The sequence below is a fragment of the Emydura macquarii genome, unplaced genomic scaffold, assembly GCF_026122565.2.
Source record: "Emydura macquarii macquarii isolate MOO-44397 ecotype Brisbane River unplaced genomic scaffold, CSIRO-AGI_Emac_v2 contig_587, whole genome shotgun sequence".
Classification (NCBI taxonomy): Eukaryota; Metazoa; Chordata; order Testudines; family Chelidae; genus Emydura; species Emydura macquarii.
The window spans coordinates 8,651,969-8,675,367 of NW_027130724.1; the positions used below are offsets into that span (position 1 = coordinate 8,651,969).

The 23,399-nt window shown below is 43.3% G+C and overlaps 1 long non-coding RNA gene across 1 annotated transcript; it reads right to left on the bottom strand.

The window, feature by feature from the left end:
* Positions 1-1,324: 1,324 nt before the first annotated feature.
* LOC137148104 (uncharacterized) lies at positions 1,325-23,186 on the bottom strand. Its single transcript, XR_010918440.1, has 3 exons — positions 23,157-23,186; positions 2,259-2,396; positions 1,325-1,594 (listed from the first exon to the last, which is right to left on the bottom strand). It is a non-coding gene; the product is annotated as an uncharacterized lncRNA (long non-coding RNA).
* Positions 23,187-23,399: the final 213 nt, after the last annotated feature.

Sequence of the window (23,399 nt, forward strand, 5' to 3'; positions counted from 1 at the left end):
GAATGGTGATAGGACCTGGGAAGCCTATAAAAGCTCCCAGGAAGAGGCTGCAAGAGGAAAGGGAGAGGCAAGTAGCCAGAGCAGGAGAAGTTGCGCAAGGGAAGGCTGAGCACCCTGCTGACTAAAGGTTGAGTCTGTAAGACCAGTGTATATAGAAGGTGGTGGGCAAGCCATTGTAAATAAGGTGCACTGGTGAAGCACAAAGTAGTCGGCTGGATTAATGTGGTTTGTGAGGGCCGAGGGCCTGAACAACAAGGGGGCCAGGCGCAAACTACTACAGGGTATGTATTGCCACTCTTACTTCTGCACTGCTGTGGGCAGCGGCACTGCCTTCAGAGCTAAGTGGCCAGAGAGTTGTGGTTACATATGTGCCAGGGTTATGAACTGCCAAGCCTAGAGGTGCCAAAGAGCAGAATTTAACCCAATGTGATGTGTGTTAATGTGACACAAATCCCACCTGATTTGAACTATGTTTTTTCCCCTCTCGCTTGGGGCTACACTCACACATTTCAGTTTTGCCAACCCCAAGCATTAAAAAAAAAACCAGGAATCAGGCCCAAACCTCATGAAATTAGCTTAAAAAAACATGAGGTTTTTAAAAATAATAAATTTGGGTTCTTTTTATTTGTCTCTTGGGTTTTGAGCCAGTAGAGTGCACATTTTCAAGCTTTTCTCACAACCATGAGAGCTAAAAACATTTTGGGGGAGGGTGGGGAATGAAAATTGAGATTCTCACATAATCAAATGACCCCAGAAGGTGGGGATTTAAGAAACATACCAAATACTGTGACACCCGTGGTAAAACCATAAGAGCTGGCAACACTGCATTTGGACTTTGGCACACTGAGAAGGCAAAGTAATGGGAACACTGCTTTATCTGTCTAGGTTCCCATGTGGCACTCAGCACTGCAGTATCTGAGTACCTCACTCATAATATATATATATATATACACATATACATATACACACACACACATATATATACACACACACACACACACATATATACACACACACACACACACACACACACAAAACACCCCTATCAGGCAAAGTATCATACCTTTCTATAGCTGCAGAAATAAGACAGAGATATTAAATGACTTACCCAAGGTTACACAGGGAGGCTGTGGCACTACAGGGAACTCAATCCAAGTTTCCTGCATCCCTGTCAAGTGCCTTCACTAAAGAGTTTTCTTTTCCTATAAACAGTGGATGTAAACGTTTAACAAGGGCACTGAATATAAAATAGTTAGTTACAGGAGACTATCACTTTCTGCAGCGACATGAAATATATAATGACCCACATGATGAAAATGGGGAATATCCCTATGAGGATGTTTTATGTATGCTTCTGAATGTGCTTCCATTTGAGTAATTTACAAAGAATAAGTATGCGTGCCAATGGTCCAGCTGGGTTCTTCCCACTTATGCAGCTTTTGAAATGGCCGAGACCTTCCTTTGTCTGTTTGTTGTGTGCACAGCAGATTAGAATGTATTTGCATTTTTGAGTGCTGTATGTTAGATTCTTCTGTGATTGAGATAAAGTCATTGTGAAGAAGTAAAAGATGCCGCAACGTTGCTTAAAGGTGACCTACAAAAAGGAACAAAGTAGGTTTATGAGGTATGAAAAAAGCCTAGATAATGGTGGGGTTTTCAAATTTTAATTTGTTTTAACTCTAGAAATATCAAGAATATAAACTCTGGACTTGCCAGTTTTTGCAGCCATTCTCCTTGGTGAACCCACATAACTGGAGTGAGAACTTTCTTAGCACATAATAACTGAAGGGGTGAAGGACTGAACTGAAACTGTCTGTTCTCCCAACAGCTTATCAAGCTGTCAAATTGGCATTAGCCAAAAGTGGAGGGGGAACCAAGTTTTCGTCAGTTTGCATAAAAATTACTTCTGCTCTCAATTAAACAAGTTCCACTTCCTTGGAATATAGTTCTTCTTTGGAAGATGGTTTAATGGCCACCTGTGATGAAGTGGGAATTTACTGTAATATTTTTCTGATTCCTGTGTGTGCTTGTTTCTCTCTGTACTTTGCATTGCCACTCAGTGCGGGGACAGGGGGAAGGGTGAAGTCTGCTCTTGGGGGCAGCACATAACATAAGGTGCGAGGTGTTGCCTTGCTGTCTGGGCTGCTAGGAATAGGGTCTTCAGAGAACTGGCTGGAACCTGCTGAAAGAGACCAATAGCAATGCAGAATCTGAAATAGACTATGGAAAGCCCCAATGACCAGAACATTCACTCTTACCAAACAATGATGAAGGGGAAGGAGGACTCCCCGCACCTCTGAACAGAGAAGCTGAACAGAGACCCCCAACTTGAGAACAAAGGAATGACAGCAGGGGATAAAGTGTGGACTTCTGTAGGATGCTGGCTCTGTTTTCACCTGGATGGACAAAAGAGACAGAGCGAGAGTCTGAGATGGAGTGCATTACAGCTTGACTGGCTCATGGCATTGGCTTGGCCTGAATGGACTATGGCTTAACTTTTGCCTCTCTTTGCTAATCCAAGGACATCCAGATTCTGTATGCCAGGTGACTAATAAATTATTAAAGACTGCCTGTGTCAGTGCAAATACTCACTGAGTGCATTGTACTGTACTCCTGCAAAGCACAAGTCTCCTGCAGGGGTCTGGCATGGCTAGATTGATTGCAGGGAGCCATGCAGAGAGACAGGGTTTGCTCTGGAGCCCGAAGGCCCGGTCTTAGGGTATGTCTAGACAGCAAAGAAAAACCTGCAGCTGGACTGGACCAGTTGACTTGGGCTCGCCAGGCTCAGGCTGCGTGGCTGTTTCGTTGCTGTGTAGAGTTCCAGCCTCAGGGTGGGGCCTCAGCTCTGGGACCTTCCCACCCTCCAAGGGTCCTACAGCTGAGCTCCAGCCCGAGCCTGGAAGTCTGCAGCAATGAAACAGGCCTGCAGCCTGAGCTCCTTGAGCCCAACTCAGCTGGCCCGGGCCAGCCATGGGTTTTTCTTTGCTGACTAGAAATACCCTTAGAGTTCATGGGCCTGCCCTGTGTAAACTTTTCGGGTTCAGTACGCTAAAGGGTTCACTTCCAAGGGACTGGTTACAGGCTGGGGCATAGAGCAGACCCAGTGAATCTGTGACACCTCCATTCACCAACCCTCAAGCTTGTTTTCTGCTTTGTTCTGTCTGCATGATTTTATGTAGGAAGGGAATAGTGGGAGGGGGACCCAGCTATGACCATTCTGGAACAGACCAATGGTCCACTTAGTCCCAAATCCTAGATGCAGCTGTGGCATATATATAGGACACCTCAAAGAAAAGCAAGAAATGAAACCAAAACAACTCCCTGTGTCCCTCCCCTCCAATTGTGCAAAACATTCTGCCTGACCCCATCTAGCAATCCGCCTGTACCCTGAAGCATCAAGATTAATAGCCTGGTAAATTATATCCAGAGTAACTGCAGATATTATTCTTATTCATTCAGGTCTAATTTTTAATCCTGCCTTTAAATTCCTCTGCCTTTGCCCCATGACAGTCAATTCCTCATTATTTTGATTAATAAGCCTTATTACTAAGATGTAGTCATGTAGAGCCTCTCTTTATGAAATGAGGGTAACACACAAATAACAGGTTAAATTCTGCACTGATTAACGTGCCCAACCCCACTCAAAGTCACTGAATTTGGCTCAGTGTTTTATAACACATAATAAGGGTTCTAGGATTTGAGCTACATATTATGCAGTGCATGTAGATGGTAGTTCTGAAAACAAGAGAAGAGTTTCAAACCAGGATATCAGTACAGTGCTTTACAAACAGTATAGTTCTACCAGACAAAAAGTATCCTGTGAAACATTTGGTGTGTTCTCCATGAGTATTTTATTTGCCATACTTAAATAACCTATTTTTTGAGAAAAAACTTGCCCTCTAATTTCAGTTCAGAAGACTTTCCAGCCTGTCTTTGAATTTTATAATTTGAAGTGCACAGTAGGCCTTATGCATTTCAGAGCCCTCTACTGAGATAACTGTATTTGTCTACTGCTCTGTAATATCTAAGCAGCAAATATAAGTCATTCTACGATTCTGTTCATGGTATCATAAAAATCTGTTATCCTTCTTGCAGTGTACTGTGTATAAACTTTACCGAATGTAACATTTTGTTCATGCAGAAGTATTAAATTCTGTGACAATCTGCTCTGCTAAAAAAAAGGAAATGCTGATATAACAATGAACTACTCACATTGAGTGGTCTGAGCTATGCTTCTGACCTTGACTTCTGTACTAACATTCTACATGTTTTTAATCTCAAACCAAAACCAGTCATAGTATATTATGGCTATTTGTTCCAGTCAGGTTTTGTATAATCTTTAATAATAACTAAAAAATAAAGAGACTTGTACGTATTATGAGAACAGAGGAAATGAAGACATGCACCTTGCAGAATTAATGAAGCATCACATATTCTTTGAATAGCACTGTGAGAAAGTGATCAGTTACCTTACAGTGTGAGAGTTGTACCACTGCATTTTAGGCCAGGTAGTGGAGAAATGATACAACTACATTAGGAAACATTTGACTGGGTTATGGCAAAGGTAAGCAGTAGTTACTTTTTTTTTTAATCCCCTATTACTCTTCTGTTTGTTGTTGTTACTTTGTAAATAAGCAGAACATGAATTTCTAAGCATCTAAGCAAGAGGCAATGTCCAGGTTTTTTGCGGAGCAGACGCTGCAGCTCAGAAAGAGCCCTGATTGGTCTGCTTCCTGAATGGTCCCTCCCCTGAATCTGTATCTGATTAGTCCTAGCCACAGCTGCCAGATCCCACCCACCCAGACCCTGGCTCCCAACCCAGGGGATGGGTAAAGCCCTGCAGGGAAGCCCTGACTGATGGCTGTCTCTATGTCTCAGGTCTGTGCCAGCCTCCCTCCCATCATGACAGGGAGTGATACTGCCCTCCACCTCAAGAGTGAAGCCCCAGGTACCCCCTTATGTCAATGGTTCAACAATTCCATGAAGGCATGCTCGCTCGCATTATGGATGATGGTGAGTCATCTGAACCATTCCTAGTCACCAATGGAGTCAAGCAGGGCTGTGTGTTCGCCCCAGCCCTCTTCAGTATGATGTTTTCTGCCATGCTTACAGATGCCTTTCGTGACGGTGACACCAGGATTGGCATCAGATACTGGACTAATGGCAAATTTTTCAATCTGAGACAAAGATGAAGGTTCAGAAAGTGACTGTTCATGGTCTTCTGTTTGCTGATTACTATTCCCTGAATGCCAAATCTGAATCTGACATGCAGTGGAGTATGGACTATTTCTCTTCAGTTTGTGACAATTTTGGTCTCACAATCAACATTAAGAAGACAGAAGTGATGTGCCAGCCTGCACAGCAAAGCCTATAGGCAGAGTTTGACCGCTTAATTTGGGGGGGCAGTCACCATTGGCTGCTTGTGAACTGCCTGTTTGGGGAGGTTAGCCCCTGACCCCGCCCCTTCTGCCCGAAGCCCCACCCCTTCCACCCCCCTCCCATCACAGCCCCGGGCCCACACTGAGTGGCCTGAGCACCAGGCACCAGCCAGAATGGCCGGGTGGCCACAGTGCTGGAGCACCCCAGCACCAGTGGTGGGTGGCCCAAGCGCCCCCGGAGCCCGTGCTCCAGCGCTGCACCGCCCCAACCCACCCCGGCCCCAGGCTGGCTGGTCCACCCCAGTCCCTGGAGCACTGCCAGCCCATCCCAACCTCGGCCCTGGAACACTGCTGACCCAAGCGCCCCCGGCCCCTGGAACGCTGCCCACCTGAGACGTGCCACAACACCGGCCCACTCCGTCCCCAGGCTGGCCCTGACCAGTCCACCTCAGCCCCCCGAGTGCTGCTGGCCCAAGCACTCCACGCCGCTGGCCTACGTCGTGCTGGCCCACCTGAGCACCGGCCCCACCACCACCAAGCTGGCCTATAGCTAGCCAGCCCGCCGACCCATGCCGGCCTGGGCTGGCCAGTCCGCCCCAGCCAGCCACCCATCTCCCACCTGGTGCCTGCTCCCGGCTGGGAGGCGTGCAGGCAGGCTGCAGCCACCCACCTCCCAGTCAGTCCCGTCACAAAGCCGGGACCCTGGCAGCAACAGCCCCCTTCCACCTGGTCCTAGCGTGCAGCCGTGAGGCAGGCTGCAGTCACCCGCTTTCCGGCTGGTCCCCACTCCAAACTCCACCCATGGGGAAGCCTCATGTAGATAGAGCCTACTATCACAGTGAATGGCTAAATCCTCCAGGCAACGGACAAGTTCACCTATCTCAGCTGTACACTGTCACGTGCAGTTCACATCAATGATGAAACCAATGCCAAGATTGCCAAAGCAAGTGTGGCCTTTGGCAAACTGTGCATATGTGTGGGAGCGCAGAGGCATTAGTCAACAAACAAAACTGAAGGTCTACAAAACCATCATGTTGCCAACTTTGATGTATGCGTGCGAAACCTGGAGAGTGTACAGACACCATGCTATGAAGCTGAATCACATTCACATGGGCTGTCTGAGGAAACTGGTGACAAGGTTCCAGATACTGAAATTCTTATACCGGCAGGCCTTCCAAGCAGCCACACTCTGTTGATGAAATTACAGATGAGATGGGCAGGCCATGTCACCAGAATGTCAGATGAGCAACTGCTAAAGAAGATCTTTTTTGGTGAGCTAAAGAAGGGAAAGCATTCTCAGGGAGGTCAGAAGAAATGTTTGAAAGACTCCCTCAAGTTATCCTTGAGGAGTTTCTCAGGAAGATCTTGCTCAGGATCATTCCACCTGGCAAAGTCTCATCCATACTGGAGCCACAGTCTATGAGCAGAGGAGAACTACTGAGGCAGAGCAGAAGTGCCAGCAGCATAAAAACAGCAGCATGTCCGCTGTTGATCAAGTAACCAATAGCAGCATCTCTTGTTCAGTGTGCCTGTGACGTTGGCCTCCAGGGGAGCCATGCTGAGATAGCTTAAACAGGACAAACTGCAAAGAATGGGGCAGGCAAAGCCCTAAATACTGGTGGGGGGGTTTCCAGATGATACCAAGCCAGCAACAAACAGGTTCTGATGATCTCACTGGTCAGTCAATGGACAAAACACAGTTCCCTTAAAACTATCCAGCCCTTTGGCTAGCCCCCAGACAGCCAAGTCAAATATGATGGGATTACTGAAAATCGTTATCCATCATATGTAAAAAAGTTCTACCAATCCCAAAGGATCAGACACATTACCAAACAGGTTAATGAATAGTTCAGATCTTACCCAAATACACGCTTAAAGCCAATGCTTATTAACTAAACTAACATTTATTTTAAAAAAGGAAAGAGAATAATGGTTAAAAGGTCAGTATACATACACAAATGAAAATAAAGCTCTTAAATCAGTTTCAAAGTAGAGATGATAACTGAATTGCAAAGTTCTTAAATTGCAAAGTCTCTGAAATTACCCAAGCAGCTTGGGGGTCATCAGTCCTTGTTTAGAGCTTCCTTGTTAGTAATCCAGTCCAGAGAAATGAAGACTAAATGGTCCATGTGCAGAGCTTCTTCAAATTTTCACATGAGAATTAGAGTGATTCCAGGCTGATCACTGGGATCCCAATCTTGCGATCCAAACTTTCCCTGACAAGCTTGGACAGATTTGAGACAAAAAGGATCAGTTCACTAGAATCTTTTATAGATCCATGCAGGCTGACCAATATTTTCTTGACAGCAGATGCCTCCCTGAACAATTAATAGATGATTACTCGGGACTCTAAAGTATCACCACCTATGTCCTGTGCACACCTGTAACTAGTTACATTAGCACAAGGTAATTGGCCATTTACAACCATTTACAGGTATTTACTACTTAAATTTCAAAGAGAAATACAAACAATAGTATTGTTACATTCAAAGTTCCATGTAAATGTTCATATGTTCCTTTTGAACTCTTAATCAATAGAACAGTGATAGACAGGAAAGCAGTTCATCTACATTGCTAACCTCTAACAAGAGATATGTAAACAACAAATAACTACCAACAATACACTTGCATATCAAAGCTCTAGTCTACTTATGAGGAATGACCCTCACTACCATTTTATTTTCCTATAATATATCTTTAAAGGTCAGATTTGGGCCATGTAATTTGTAAAGTTGCTTAGCTTTTCAGGCCTAGCGTCATAGTGCCACAGACAGTTCAAAGCTCAAATTGGCCAGATCAACCACTCATGTGTTCACAGAAACCAAACCAATCAGTGAGGTCATGGTCAATTTCATACTTGAAGGATGAACACCACCACCATCACCCCTCCTCCAGGACATCCAAATGCCCCGTCTAACGCTCCCTCACAGTATGTACACCGCCCTCCAACACCCTCCAACTGTACCCCCCCTCCAGCTCCTCCTTCCCTTCTGGCAGTGTCCTCTTTTTGGGAATCTGAAACATGGTAACCCTAATTTGTGTCTTCCTGTCACAATAATTAATACATATACAATAGGCTAAATTAAGCACTGACTTACTCTCCCTGCAACCCCACTGAAGCCGGAGCAGAATCTGAACTTTTTTCTAGATACTGAAGGCATTTATGAGACACCAAGATGCTTTCTGAAATGAGAGAATACTATTTCGTGGAAAATAAGATATTAGAAATAAGCTCAGTGCATTATGTTGACCACCATAGTGCCCCAGTCATCTCCTCTGTCGTTGGCATTTTGCTTGCCAGAAACCGATCCTATCTGAACCATTGTTGTCCATATATACTTGATACTGTATCACTATAGTTGATGGTGGAAGCTGAGGACAGTGAGTGATCCACATTTACCTGTCCAATCCATGTGGACTGCTTGAATAACATCACTTGAGAGACCCTTTCCCAAATGAATGACTATTGCACCCTTCAGTCCATGCTTTTGTACAGTTCTGGCTTTTATAGGAGTGATCTGATTTTTACAAAAAATATTGTTGTAGTGGATTTATCGATCAAATAAACATGATGCCTCTTGATCAGAGATGTTCTTGCATTCTGGTTCCAGGGGCGGTTATTGATGTTGACTCTTTTTATCCGTCCTGAACTAGGAAGAGAAGACTAATGCATTTGGATACTGGGTGGTTATAACTAGAAAAGCATTTCCAGCCATGCCTGGATGTATAAGGCTAAGTTCAGACTGACAGCGGCAAAATCGCCACCGCCAGATCCATCTTTCTTGATCGATTGAGCGGTCAGTGAGACTGCTCAATCGATCAGGAAGTCGACTGAGTAAGTCCACCCCCTCAAGTAGCGTAGCGCTGAGCTGACGGGAACGCTGTTCCCGTGGGCTCAGCACAGTGAGAATAGCGCGCAGAAGGGAAGCAGTGCAGTCGACGTCAGTTACGCAAACTACTCTGCGTAGTTTGCGTAACTCCCATCGACTGCCGCCAAATCGTGCGGTCAGTGTGAACCAGCCCTAAGACTCAACTGACAGAAGTGTCTATGGAATTTGCCTCACAGCAAAGCATGTTTCAAAATTGTTTATTAATATTTGCAAGACTACAACAGATGTGAAAAATCAGCTAAGGTGCAGTGAGCAATACAGAAGGCCATCTGATTGCTCCTCTGCAGAGGATGCATTTGTTAGAAACACCTCCAGCTTTTGCTGGCTTGGCCATTGTTTATAATTTCATGGCCTTTTCCATAGTGACAGCTTTTCCATTGTAACTGTGATTTTACTCCTCTCTAAAATGTTCATGATTGCTGTCAGACAACAAATTTATTTGTATGGAGAAGGCTGGCAGACGACTTATTTTTGGCCAAATCTTATCTCATTTGGCTGTTTGTTTTTAAAATCTGGAACAAAGCCTAGAGGAAGCCAAAAGACCCTGTTCTAGGAACACTGGAATGAACAAAGGGGCAAGAAATGGCCAAAGTCAGAAGAGAAGAAGCAGTCCTGGGGAATTAGTAATTAGATGGGAAAACCCCAGGACACTGTCCCTTTAAGGATCCAGGATCAGGAGCCCTGTACTGTAGGGTGGGGCAGGAGTCCCCTCTCTCCCAGCCAATCAGGAGGAGCTTTCTGAAGGAGGTCAGTATATATGTTGACCTCTGCAACAGAACAAGGGAAAGTGGGGCCTGGCCAGACCGGGCCTAGATTTGATTTGGGCTGAATGCTGGTGTCTGGCTGAAGATGGTGAGCTTGGGCTGAAGGAGCAGGCTAGGTGGAGGTCTGTGGCTTACCCCACCCCCAGCTGAACATTGAAACTAACAAAGGAGATGGGGAAGGGGGAAGAGCCATGGGCTATGAAAAAGCAGCAGGGGATGAGGAATGGTCTCAGATCAGGAAAAGAAAAAAAAAAAAAAGACTAGATTCATCAGGATTTGAAGAAGGAATGCATAGAAATGAAAACAAAAACAGGATAAAAAATTCATCATTTTATAACTGTGAAATCACGACAGAAGATGTGAAAATAGGAGATGTTAACCCCCTGAAAGTGGCAGAATGACTACAGTGAAGCGTTGGTGACGTACAATGAACTAAAAGAATGCAGAATGGAGATATATTGATAGAATGTACACATAAGAAGCAAGCTGAAAAATCTTCTTAAAAACTGGAACCTTAGGGAATATTGAAGTTACTTGTGAACTGCCTAAATTCCTAATGGAAGCAAAAGGGGTTGTGTGTGGAGTGCTGCTAAGATTGTCTAAGGGTGATATTATAGAGAGTGTAGGAGAAGACAAAGTATTGTTTGTTAAACGGCTACTTGGTAGGAGGGAGGGAGAAAACCAGCCATCTCTGGCTGTACACATAAAACTTAGAGGTGGGACACTTCTGGATAGGATCCAAATGGGATATGACTTTCTGGTTTAAACTATATATTGTCCCCTTGTGAGGTGCTATAATTGTCAACTGTTTGGACATGTGACAGCCATTTGTAAGGGAACAATGAGGTGCAGTAAATATAAATCACTCATATGAGAATTATGTAGAATCAAAAAATTGCAGGGGAAAGCATATAAATGATGTGCAGTAGCAGAATGAGCTAGAGAATACACACACAAAAAATTTCAAAAAGTATCATATGCAGCAGCTACCAAAAGGAATCCACTGCAGAAAATAGAACAAGACAAATACTCAAGTAACAGAAAAGTACAGGGGCAGCATAACACATCTCTGCTTAGGGAAGAGAATGTGAGAGGAATGGGAGATGATATATTGCTTGTAGGTAAAAAGAAATGTATAGTGTTCATTACAAAAATATTTATCTGCCCCTTGCAGACATGGAAAAAACCTGAAAGGATCAAAATCATAGCAAAAGCAGCAGAAAAATATTTAAAAGATAGACTACATGTCAACAGTCCACATTCACACAATTTTAAATGAAGGCAACAATACAGCTTAAATAACATGGTCTTAATGATCATTAGTGGAATGTGCATATATTAATAATGCATGGACAGGAATTTAAGAAAGCCATCTTTGAAATGGGAATAAAGCTTGATATGTTGTGTGCAAGAAACATGCTTTATAAGGAAATGTGTGTTCAATCTACCGGAATACGACATACTCTGGAGGAATCGAGAAGTTACCAGAGAGGGGGCGTGTCTGTATATTTATAAAAAAGGGACTTGGTTATGTTGAAATGGATGTGCAGAAACTTAATTTCAACTATAATGCTATTGAGATTCCCATGCAGAACACACACACGCGCACACACACACACGTTTATACAGATTTATAATGTTTATAATCCATGTAAAACAGTTCTTTTAGAATTAGAAAAACCAGTTAATGTCAAAAAACAGTCAATTTTCTGAGACTTTAACAGTCCCAATGAGCTATGGGGGAAATTAAGAAAACTGACCTAAATGGTAAATGTTTAGAATAATTTATTGATATGCATAACCTGAATACAGGAGTACCTACTAGATTTAATTGAGTGGATGGATCCTTTTCTCTTTTGGATTTGGGAATTGCAACAAATTATATAGCTCGTAAATGCATCTGGGAAATTCATAAAGAAGATGGAATGGGAAGTGATCACTCCCTACACCTATTGAGTAGTAAGGCTGAGGAAATATCAAAAACACAAAACAAGTAACTTGCTGGAATTTTTGGCCTTTTCAAGAGTATGTATTTATGTTTTTTGGTCTTTTCAAGAGATCTATATTTGAGTAGTAACTATACAAGTGGCAATCTACAAGAATTCGATAACATAATAAAAGGTATTACAGCAACAGCTGATCTGGCCATCTGCAAAACACCAAACTGCCCCCAATTTACAAATCTGATTCTTTAGTAGAATGAGGATTGAAAACTGGCAATCCAGAAAAGAAATAAGGCATACAAGCAACCAAAACATACAATGAAGAATAAGATTTACTGAGTTAAAAAAGGTGTAAGGCGGTGGCCAAAAGGATTATCAAAAAGACAAAAAAAGAAAGTTGAGGAAATTTCTGTGGGAAATTTAACAAAGATTCAAAGCTTTCAGAAATATATAGGCAAATTCAAAGAATGAATGGCATTTGAAGTAAAAGTGAATGTATACCTGGTCTTATCATAAACAATAAAACTAAGGTCTCCAACTTAGGGAAGGCCAACAATTTAGCAAAAGAATTCCAAAAGATTGGTAGTGATATAAATCAAAACACTGAGTTTCTTGAGGGGGAAAAAAAAGGAGGTTTATTGAGGGAAAATTGTGAATTGGTAAATAGCAGGACAGAATATACTGATGATGTGTTAAACAAAAATTTTAGTATATAGGAGCTTATTGCAGACAGAAGAAGGAAAAATACAGCTTTAGGTAAAGATAATATAAGTAATGAAATGCGTCAACACTTGTCATAAGGAAGTCCAAAGATTATATCACAGTAATATAATGATATATGGGGAAAAAGGACTGCTGCTTATAGAATAGAAACAACCTGGAAACCAGGCAAGGTAGGTATATGAGACCTAATGCTTATAGGCCTATTGTTCTCACACCATGTGTGGGGAAAATCATGGGGAAAAAATGATAAATGTAAGACTACTGGAATGCTTGGGGGAACTGAGGTACAAAATGGTTTCAGAAAAGGAAGATGCACTGTTGACCATATAGTGAGACTATAAATGAAGGCACAAAAAAAGCAAAAAGACTAAGAACTTTATGATAACAGCCCTCCTGGATATTGAAAAAACATATGACATGCTATGGAGGGAAGGCCTCCTATATAAGCTAGCCAAAATTGGAATAAAAGGGAGAATGTTTTGGAGGATAAGGGACTTGTTATGTGACGAAACTATGCAACTAAAAGTGGAAACAGATTTATCAAAATCCTACAAGCTTACAAATGGAACTCCACAAAGGAGTATTATCAGCCCTATTTTGTTTTCCATTACAATAAATGAAATCCTTCCAGAAAGTGTGCAGACAGGAATAGGTATTTCCTTTTTTGCTATATGGACTAAGCATAAAAGACTTAAAGTAGCCAAGGAAAAGACAAATGAGGTACTCCAGAAAATTTCCCAAGTGGGGAAATGATTGGGGATTTAAATTCTTACTTGCAAAAACAAAGAGAGTGCTTTTTAAACAGGATGAAAATTAAGGAAGATTGACACTTATTTCTTTATGGTGAAAAAATACAGATAGTTCAAAAGTTCGTGTTTCTAGGAGTAGTATATAATAAGTTAACTTGAAAGGTCACATAGATATCCTATTAAAATGTAAAAGTAAGATGAACTTACCTAAAAGTATAGCTGAAACAAATGAGGTGCAGATAAGAATGTATTGATGATGACATATAGATCATTGATAAGACCAGTTTTAAACTACAGATGCCAAGCCTTTGGTTCAGCCTCAAAAGCAACTTTAAGGGTATGTCTTCACTGATGGCAGCAAATTTGCCCCTGTCAGATCGATTTATCCGGATTGATTGAGCAGAAGTGAAGACCTGCTCAATCGATCTGGAAGTCGATTTAACAAAACCACCTCCCCCAAAAGCATAGTGCTGCATCAACAGGTATGCATTTCCTGTTGGTGCAGCGTAGTGGAGATGGTGCACAGAAGGGAATTTAAGAAGTCGACATAAGTTACACAAGCTACTCTACATAGCTTGCGTAACTCCTGTTGACTGCCGTCGAATTTGTGGGTCAGTGTAGATCAGGCCTTAGAAACTTGGAATTGCTCCAGGCCCAAACTCTGCGATTGGCATGTGGTACAAAAATAACACCAGTGTGTGTGCTGCAAATAGCCACTGGAGGAACACCTATAAAACTATTAGATCTAATCTTTTGGGCAAAGGTAAAAGGGACTCATGAAAACAGAAGTACACAATAGATTTCTGAGGCTTGCTGGGAGCGTGGTGGACAAATGTTATGGATTGCCACAGACTTCCTCATGCTATCAAGGTCAAACAAATGGGTAAAGGAGCTATGTAAAAAAGAAAAATTGAGAGAACTAAGAATTTTAAGTGCTGAGAAATAAAATTACAGCTGGACAGTTATTTCCCCACTTGTGGATTCGGAATTCTATGAAAAAACCAAGGGAAGGAAAAAACCCACACTTTAAAAACCAATGAAATGTCTGAATTTATGAAAAATTGGGCCAATTTTGCCAAGTCTAAACAAACAGATCAAAAGATGACAGCCTGGGTAGAGTGGGGACAGTATTCTGTGTTCCTAGTCTTGGAATCTAGAAATCTAAAAGGCTATTAAATTATTAAATAAAGGCTATTAAATTTTGTGACCATTCTGATGGCTGAACTAATGGGGATAACCATGGCACTAACCTGGCTAAGAGATGTGTGACCAGCTGCAGCTGATTAATGGTATTATCTTTTAAATCATCTAACCAACCTTAATACCCTAATAATCCCCTTTCTATTCCCCCCCCCCCAAAAAAAAAGGGGGGGGGGAGGGGAATGAGCCTGGGCTCAGTGGCCAAATTTTTCGAAAGTATCCAGTTCTTTTTTAAAAATATAAATGATCCTTACATCAGATGTGTTCTCTTTCTCAACATACACATCCTTTTCCCTGGGATGCCTATCAGTAGGGACTCAAAGGTTCTCCCATGCTCTGTTGTTATCTAGGGTTGGGTCTCTGAAAGTGTTAGATGCCCGGGCTAGAAAGTCCAATGACTCACCTATGAAATAAGCCAACATTCTGATTTCCCCTGAGCATCCAATTGCTAATGCAGCATACTAGGATTTTTGCATCTGGAAAGCATCCTAAGGGCTGAAATCAAGACCTATCTTGCATACCTTCCTCCTCTGAAGGTCAGAGTCCCCATGGTAACTTCTAAAGCTTTAATGGCTTTATTTTCCACTTCTGCACTGATTAAGGTTTTTATCCCACATAAAACTTAAACATTTAAAGGTTCAAAAACAACCACAAGATCTTCAGTCTTTTGGAGTCTGCTCATCCCAAAAAGGTGCTGGGAGTGACAGGAGCTGAGAGAGGGGAAACCTCATGGATATACACTATATGTTGACAAGAACAGTACTGTAAACAGTAATTACTAGCTGAAATGCTTTCTTTCAAAATGTCCTCTCTAAAAGTGAACTATGAAACAGAAACAAAGGTTGGTTGGTTTTTCCCTTATTCTTATTCTTGGTAAAGATGTCTCCTCATCAACTTTTTAAAAAGTTTTTTTCCTCCTGCTTTTTTAAAAAAAAAAGTTTGAAATATAAGGAATATCATGGTAACCATGGTATCCTCATGACATTATGGTTACCATGAGAACAAAGCTGGAATGCTGTCATCAGACCTCCTTCCCCCAGCTATGTGTTGTGTTTTATATTCAATAGAGATGGCCAAAACCCTCGGCCAGCCTGTGGAAAGCAGCCCTGCTTCATTTTATCTGTACTGTCAGGAACATCTTTGTAGCTTATAAAGGTAAACTTCCCTCTGTTGTAAGGTCTGAGGCCTTGTTTTTTTGGCTAGGCAGTAGCAGTCATATTAGGAAAGACAGCAGCCAGAAGTTAAGAAGCGTGCAGTCACATCTTCACATTCCTGAAATTACATCAAGACAATGTAATATCGGGCTGTTAAGAAGGTGCTACTCTCCTAGTAGTACCTACCACCACCAGATAAAGAAACAGAACTTCAGATGTTTAGAGAAAACTTTGTTTGATAGCATTCTGTCTGGCAAGGAATCACTTATCAACAGTTGTGGTTGTAAAAATCTACACTTCTTATTGATTATTCTTAGGTTCCATGTCTCTATCTTTTAGCTGAATGATTTTTGTCTGGTTCTTTGATTGTTTCTGTTGGTTGCATAACTAATTGTGCAATATTTAAATCAACTAAGGTGGTGGGGTACGATTGGTTAAAGAACTGTTTCGTAATGGGCTAAGATTGGTGTTATGTAGTACTTTAGTTTAAAATGATTGGCTAACGTATAGCTAAGCAGGACTCAAGTTTTAACTATATAAACTGAGGTCCAAAAGGAAGTTCTTTGGAACCTAATTCCAGGACACAGCCCAAGATGAGAGCTGCCAGACCTCAACACTCTGCCAACCATATCTTGCAGCTGGAGTCCCCAGGTGATCTAATCCTCATTGGCCACCAGGAGAAGTCTGTCTGCTTCATTGGGAGTGGTGCACATTATAAGCTTAGTGTGTGTATTCTGTTTTGGTAATTGTTAATAAATAGAAAATACGAATATTACTGTGTAAGGCTTCTTCACTGGTAAAAGACCCTGCAAGCCCACAGAAAATTATGACCAGAGCCCTATGAATTGGGAAAGGGTGGGTATTTAAATTAACCAGGTTACCCCCAGAGGCCTACAGACTGGGAATGGGTGACGCTGAGCCCTAGTGTGTGAATTAGGTAAGTGTAGGTGCCTTTTACCTGGAGTCGTAGGGATTGGGAAAGGGTGGGGTTGCCTTAACTGGTTATGCCTTGAGCCCTACAGATTGGGGTAAAGATAGGAGGCCCTAATGTGCGGGTAATACTGTTGCTTCTTTCCACTTTAGCACAATTAGTTTAGGGCTAGCCCTAAGGTACCCTATCCATTACAAAATGATACTATGCAACACTCAGATGAGGGGACAACCGCGTTGTAACAGAGTCCCCTGAGACACCTGTAAAAGCAATGCAGATGGGATCCACTTGGCAGCATAGGTTGTGACTCCACATGTGAAATGATTGTTTGTTACAGGCAAACCATGTTTAAATTATATTTAAAAGCAGTTTAACATGGCTTCCTTGCCAGTAAGCATGGTTCCTCCAAATCAAAGGCCCAATGAGTGCTGCACCGGCAAAGCTCTGCACCTTTACATAGCTCTCTCTATGGGAAGGGGGCTCCCTGGCAGTGCAGACGCCCACCCGCACTGAGGTCATTGTGGGATCAGGGCCTACGTACAGAAGTGGGCTCTGAGACTTTAGAGTCCTGGGGCTAAAGCTGTACATGATTAATCTTCCTGTTTGTTTTACAGTACTCTGTATTCAAAATAAAAAGCGGTGGGAGGAAAGAGGAAGAAGTTCCATGTGGCCTGTTTGCTGTGAATGCCAATAAAAACACTCCCCTAAGTACAATGCAAGGCAAATGCTGCCATCACCAAAATTGTGCCCTTTATTATATCTATAGTTCATGTGATATCCAAAAGCAGTTACCAGCTATTTCAATAGCAAAGGATTTCCTTTATTACAATAGCTGAATATTATTCACTATATATAGCAATGAGCAAACTTTAAATTCCCAGCCACTATTTTAAGTAGCTTTTCCCCTTACAGTCCTACAAAGTTCAAGCCCCCTCCCCCCTTTTAATTTTAATTTCATATTTAACCTGAAGCAAATATGATACAGGTTTTAATAATCAAGCATTTAGAGAATTTAATGGATGTATATTGCATTTTAAAAAGGATTTTTTTTTTCCAGATCTAATAGGAAAACAAAACATTTTCAAAATTAAAAAGCCATCCATAAGGGCAGTGTGTTTTAAGTCTCACCCTTGCACTTTTATAGCTGGTGGCTATCTTCACACCTTGTCTCTGTGGCTTTATTGGCATTTATATGTATCATCTGAAGACATGTATTTTCTCTTACAAAATCAGTTTGTTTTTGCCTCATACAACCTAGTGTGGGTTTCCCTTTCTTTTCTTATCTTGCCATAGGTACCACTGTATGTGGCAGTGCAGAAAAAGATAATGGGCCCAGATCCTCAACTGCTGTAGTTTGTCATAACTATTTACTTCATTGAAGCTATCCTGATTTACATCTGCTAAGGTTCTGGCCCAGTGTGTAACAATGAAGAATGAGATCATGGGGGAAGATATGGAGGGTACTAGAAGTCAGAAGCTCAGCTCAGAAGTGTCTCTGGGTTAAGCTTAGAAGCAAGAACAATAAGCGTGATGTCGTCGTGGGTGTCTGTTACAGACCACCAGACCAGGAGGATGAGGTAGATGAGGCTTTCTTTACTCAACTAGGGAAAGTTTCCAGTTCACAGGACCTGATTCTCATGGGAGACTTCAATCACCCTCACATCTGCTGGAAGAGCAATACAGCAGAGCACAAACAATCCAGGAAGTTTTTGGAGAGTGTCGCTGACAATTTCCTGGTGCAAGTGCTGGAGCAACCAACTAGGGGCCGTGCTTCTCTTGACCTGCTGCTCACAAACAGGGAAGATTTGGTAGGGGAAGTAGAAGTGGATGGCAACCTAGGCAGCAGTGACCATGAGATGGTCGAGTTCAGGATCCTGACGAAAGGGAGAAAGGAGAACAGCAGGATACGGACCATGGACTTCAGAAAAGCAGACTTTGACTCCCTCAGGGAACTGATGGGCAGGATTCCCTGGGAGGCTAATATGAGGGGGAAAGGAACCCAAGAGAGCTGGCTGTATTTTAAAGAGACCTTATTGAGGGCACAGGAGCAAACCATCCCACTGTGCAGAAAGAATAGAAAATATGGTAGGCGTCCAGCTTGGCTTAACAAAGATGTCCTTGGCGAACTTAAACGCAAAACAGAAGCTTACTAGGGAGGATTATAAAAACACTGCTCGAACGTGCAGGAATGAAATCAGGAAGGCCAAAGCACAACTGGAGTTGCAGCTAGCAAGGGAAGTGAAGGGGAACAAGAAGGGTTTCTACAGGCATGTTGCCAACAAGAGGAAGATTCGGGAAAGTGTGGGCCCCTTAGAGAATGAGGGAGGCAACCTAGTGACGGAGGATGTGGAGAAAGCTGAGGTACTCAATACCTTTTTTGCCTCTGTCTTCACAGACAAGATCATCTCCCAGACTGCTGTACTGGGTGGCACAGAATGGGAAGGAGGCGAACATCCCGCAGTGCTGAAGGAACGGGTCCAAGACTATTTAGAAGGCTTAGACATACACAAGTCCATGGGGCCGGATGCAATGCACTCGAGGGTGCTGAGGGAGTTGGCTGAGGTGATTTCAGAGCCATTGGCTATTATCTTTGAAAGCTCGTGGCAACAGGGGAGGTCCCTGAGGACTGGAAAAAAGCAAATGTAGTGCCCATCTTCAAAAAAGGGAGGAAAGAGGATCCAGGGAACTACAGACCGGTCAGCCTCACCTCAATCCCTGGAAAAATCATGGAGCAGGTCCTTAAGGAATCCATTTTAAGGCACTTGGAAGAGAGGAAGGTGATCAGGAACAGTCAACACGGATTCACCAAGGGAAAGTCATGCCTGACCAACCTAATTGCTTTCTATGATGAGGTGACTGGCTCTGTGGATGTAGGGAAGGCGGTGGACGTGATATACTTTGACTTTAGCAAAGTTTTTGATACGATCTCTCACAGTATTCTCATCAGTAAGTTAAAGAAGTATGGGTTGGATGAATGGACTATAAAATGGAGAGAGAACTGGCTAGAGCATAGGGCTCAACGAGTAGTGATCAATGGCTCCATGTCTAGCTGGCAACTGGTCACAAGCGGAGTTCCCCAGGGGTCGGTCCTGGGGCCGGTTTTGTTCAACATCTTTATTAATGATCTGGAGGATGGGGTAGATTGCACCCTCAGCAAGTTTGCGGACGACACTAAGCTGGGGGGAGTGGTAGATACCCTGCAAGGTAGGGATAGGATACAGAGTGACCTAAACAAACTGGAGGATTGGGCCAAAAGTAATCTAATGAGGTTCAACAAAGAAAAGTGCAGAGTCCTCCACTTAGGAAGGAAGAATCCCATGCACAGCTATAGACTGGGGACCCATGAGCTGGGCAGCAGCTCTGCAGAAAAGGACCCTGGGGGTAACAGTGGATAAAAAGCTGGATATGAGTCAGCAGTGTGCCCTGGTTGTCAAGAAGGCTAATAGCATATTGGGCTGCATTAGGAGGGGCATTGCCAGAAGGTCATGGGAAGTGATTATTCCCCTATATTCGGCATTGGTGAGGCCGTATTTAGAATATTGTGTCCAGTTTTGGGCCCCCCACTACAAAAAGGATGTGGACAAGTTGGAGAGAGTCCAGCGGAAGGCAACAAAAATGATTAGGGGGCTGGAGCACAGGACTTATGAGGAGAGGCTGAGGGAACTGGGCTTGTTTAGTCTGCAAAAGAGAAGAATGAGGGGGGATTTGATAGCGGCCTTTAACTACCTGAAAGGGGGTTCCAGGGAGGATGGGGCGAGGCTGTTCTCGGTGGTGGCAGATGACAGAACAAGGAGCAACGGTCTCAAGTTGCAGGGCGGGAGGTCTAGGTCGGACATTAGGAAAAAGTTTTTCACTAGGAGGGTGGTGAAACACTGGAATGGGTTACCTAGGGAGATGGTGGAATCTCCATCCTTAGAGGTTTTTAAGCTGAGGCTTGACAAAGCCCTGGCTGGGATGATATAGCTGAGGTTAGTCCTGCTTTGAGCAGGGGGTTGGACTAGATGACCTCCTGAGATCCCTTCCAACTCTAATATTCTATGATTCATTAGCCCGTACGTCAGACAAAGTTTCATACAGCAGCAAAATTTCCCTTTCTTTAATATTTTATTTAACAATACTCAACACAAATCTTCTACACAATCCATAATTCCTTTCTGAAAGCCAGGAGCTGCTGCCTGGCCTTTATCTAAAGTCTCTCCTTGCTAAAACTTCTATCCCTGTAGGTATCTCCTACCAGAACTTCTACCTATCTGGTGCAGAAAACTCCCCCTTCATCCCTCTTTTGACCCCACATCTCCTTCTCCAAGGGCCTGCTGCTGCTCCCATTGACTGAAATGGTGCAGAATCAGGCCCTGCCTCCACAAACTCTCTTATAGGCAATGCTGCCTCTGAGCCATCACCACTGTTCATCTGATTCAGCTAGGCAGCCAGGGTCTTGAGGGCTCTGGGTTGTGCATATGCATATTACAGGGATGTTTTAGCTGAAGAGTGGGTCCTCAAAGTATGACCCCTTAGGCATTTTCATTTGAAAACTAACTACAAAGCAGAAGTTTTTGTCAAATTTCCACCTTATTCATCATTATATATATAAAAACATTGGAACTTGTATTGATATTCCTTATTACATCAATGACATTACAACATTCAATGGGGAAAAATCATGGTGTACTATGTTAATGTATAATATTCCTGAAATGCTATGTGGTGATATATACTGGAAAGGCACAAAGATTAGTGGATTTAAAGAAAAAGTTACTGCAAGTTAGGGTGTTATAGAAAAGTTAGCATACAGTAACTTACAGTGAAGGTACTGGGGAAACTTACCTATAAAAGCCAAAGCCATTTTGTAGACAGAAGATCAGCAACACACACAAAAATACTCACAACAAACCCGATGGGTGACATCTAAAAAGCCTAACCAAATAAGCTACAGCCTAGAGTTCTCTTATGGAAAACTTAGGAAACTTTTTCATAAAAAAGAAATCTCAGACACACGAGGCACCTGCCCCTAATAGTTACAAAAGATAAGGGTGCTAGAGGAACAGGCCCAGATTCTCAACTGCACCCAACATCTTCTAGGCATAGAGAAGGGGGAAGTGTTACCTGACCTTGAGGCCAGTTGGCCCTAGTTTAGCTTAGAAAATCCTCTGGGAATACAAGTCTGCCAGCTCGCAATCAGACCCATGGATTTGTATGTCAGGCAAGGACTACTGGCATACAGAAGTGCTCCAGCCATATCTGTTCCCCTCATGTACATTACACTAGGGATGCAGGGGCATAGGTATTGGCTCCCCCAGCTCTGTGCCAAACAAAAAACATAGGACCAAATCAAGGTCTCCCCAGAAAAACCTAGAGGAGGAAAAAGATAGGTGGAAGATTCTATTGCTTTTAGCTGGCCACTAGAACCTCCCTTTGGAGGTGGGGCTATTTCCTTCCCCATAGTGGGCAAGGGAGGTGGCCCTCTCATCACCCATGTGCCTGTGGAAGAGTGCACTCACTGCAGTTACACCCAGGCATGGCACAGCAGCTCTTTCCTGTCTAGTATCCCCTACCAAAAGTGGCTCCAGTGCCATCATGATCTGCCTCTTCTCATGACTCAGCCCTCCATCCAGGTCACATTTTAGTCCCACCCCTTCCAGAGCAACAAGGAGTCCAACAAGAAAGAGTTGGAATGTGCTAACAAAAGGTCTTCAGGCTCAACTCCAGGCACTGTGGTCCTCACACCCCCTTTCTCAGGGCTTTCATCCGCTTATCAGGGGGTTCATGCCAACTCTCCAGTGGCAGACAGGGGAACCCTGGCCTAGGGACCTATAACAAAGGGATACAGTTTGCTCCACCAGACTCCTTCCTGCTGCCTCCCTGAACCAATTTCTACCAACTGCAGGGCTCCTGCAACCTAGTCCCCTGCAAGGTTCTATTCCCTAGGCCTTCTGCTTCAAGTCCTACCCCTGATTCCAGGATCTCCCCTTACTCTTAGCTTCAAACTCTCCCTGCTTCCTAGGTACACTTGCATTGCAGCTAGGAGCATGCCCCAGCTCAGCTTGAGTTAGCATGCTAAAAATAGCAGTGTGGAAACTGTGGCACAAACCCACTACCGAAGTACAAACCCATCCAATCCCTGGGTCCAAGATCACACAGCTAGCCTATCCTGCCCCCTCTACTACAACAGTCATACCACTATCTTTAGCATGCTAGCACCTCTCTGTCTACCCAAGGTGGAAAACATGCTCCCAGCTGCAGTGTAAACATACCATTCCATCCCTTTCTCAGGGCCTCGGACAGGAGATCCTAAGGCACTCCTTGTAGCACCTACTCTTTACAGTCTCTGTTATAACTTCCTCTCCAGCTTCAATCTACCCACCCCCTAGACCTAGCCATTTCTCTATATTTAAGCCAAGAGAAGAAACTCTAAGCTATCTCTTACCTGGATCTCCTCTCTGGCTTTCCACTCATGCGCCTGCCTGTATGAAGGCCCAACTGGATTTCATCACCAATTATGCCTAACACCCCTCCAGGTGCCATCCAGTGGTCTAATGGGGCCCAGTCTCCTGGTTAACCCCTGGTTAACCAGTGCGGGGTTTATACACTCCATTACAGTGCAGAGAGTGGCAGGTAAGTCAGGTGGGTCTCAGTGCATCTGAAGAGAGCTGGGCACATCATGTTATTG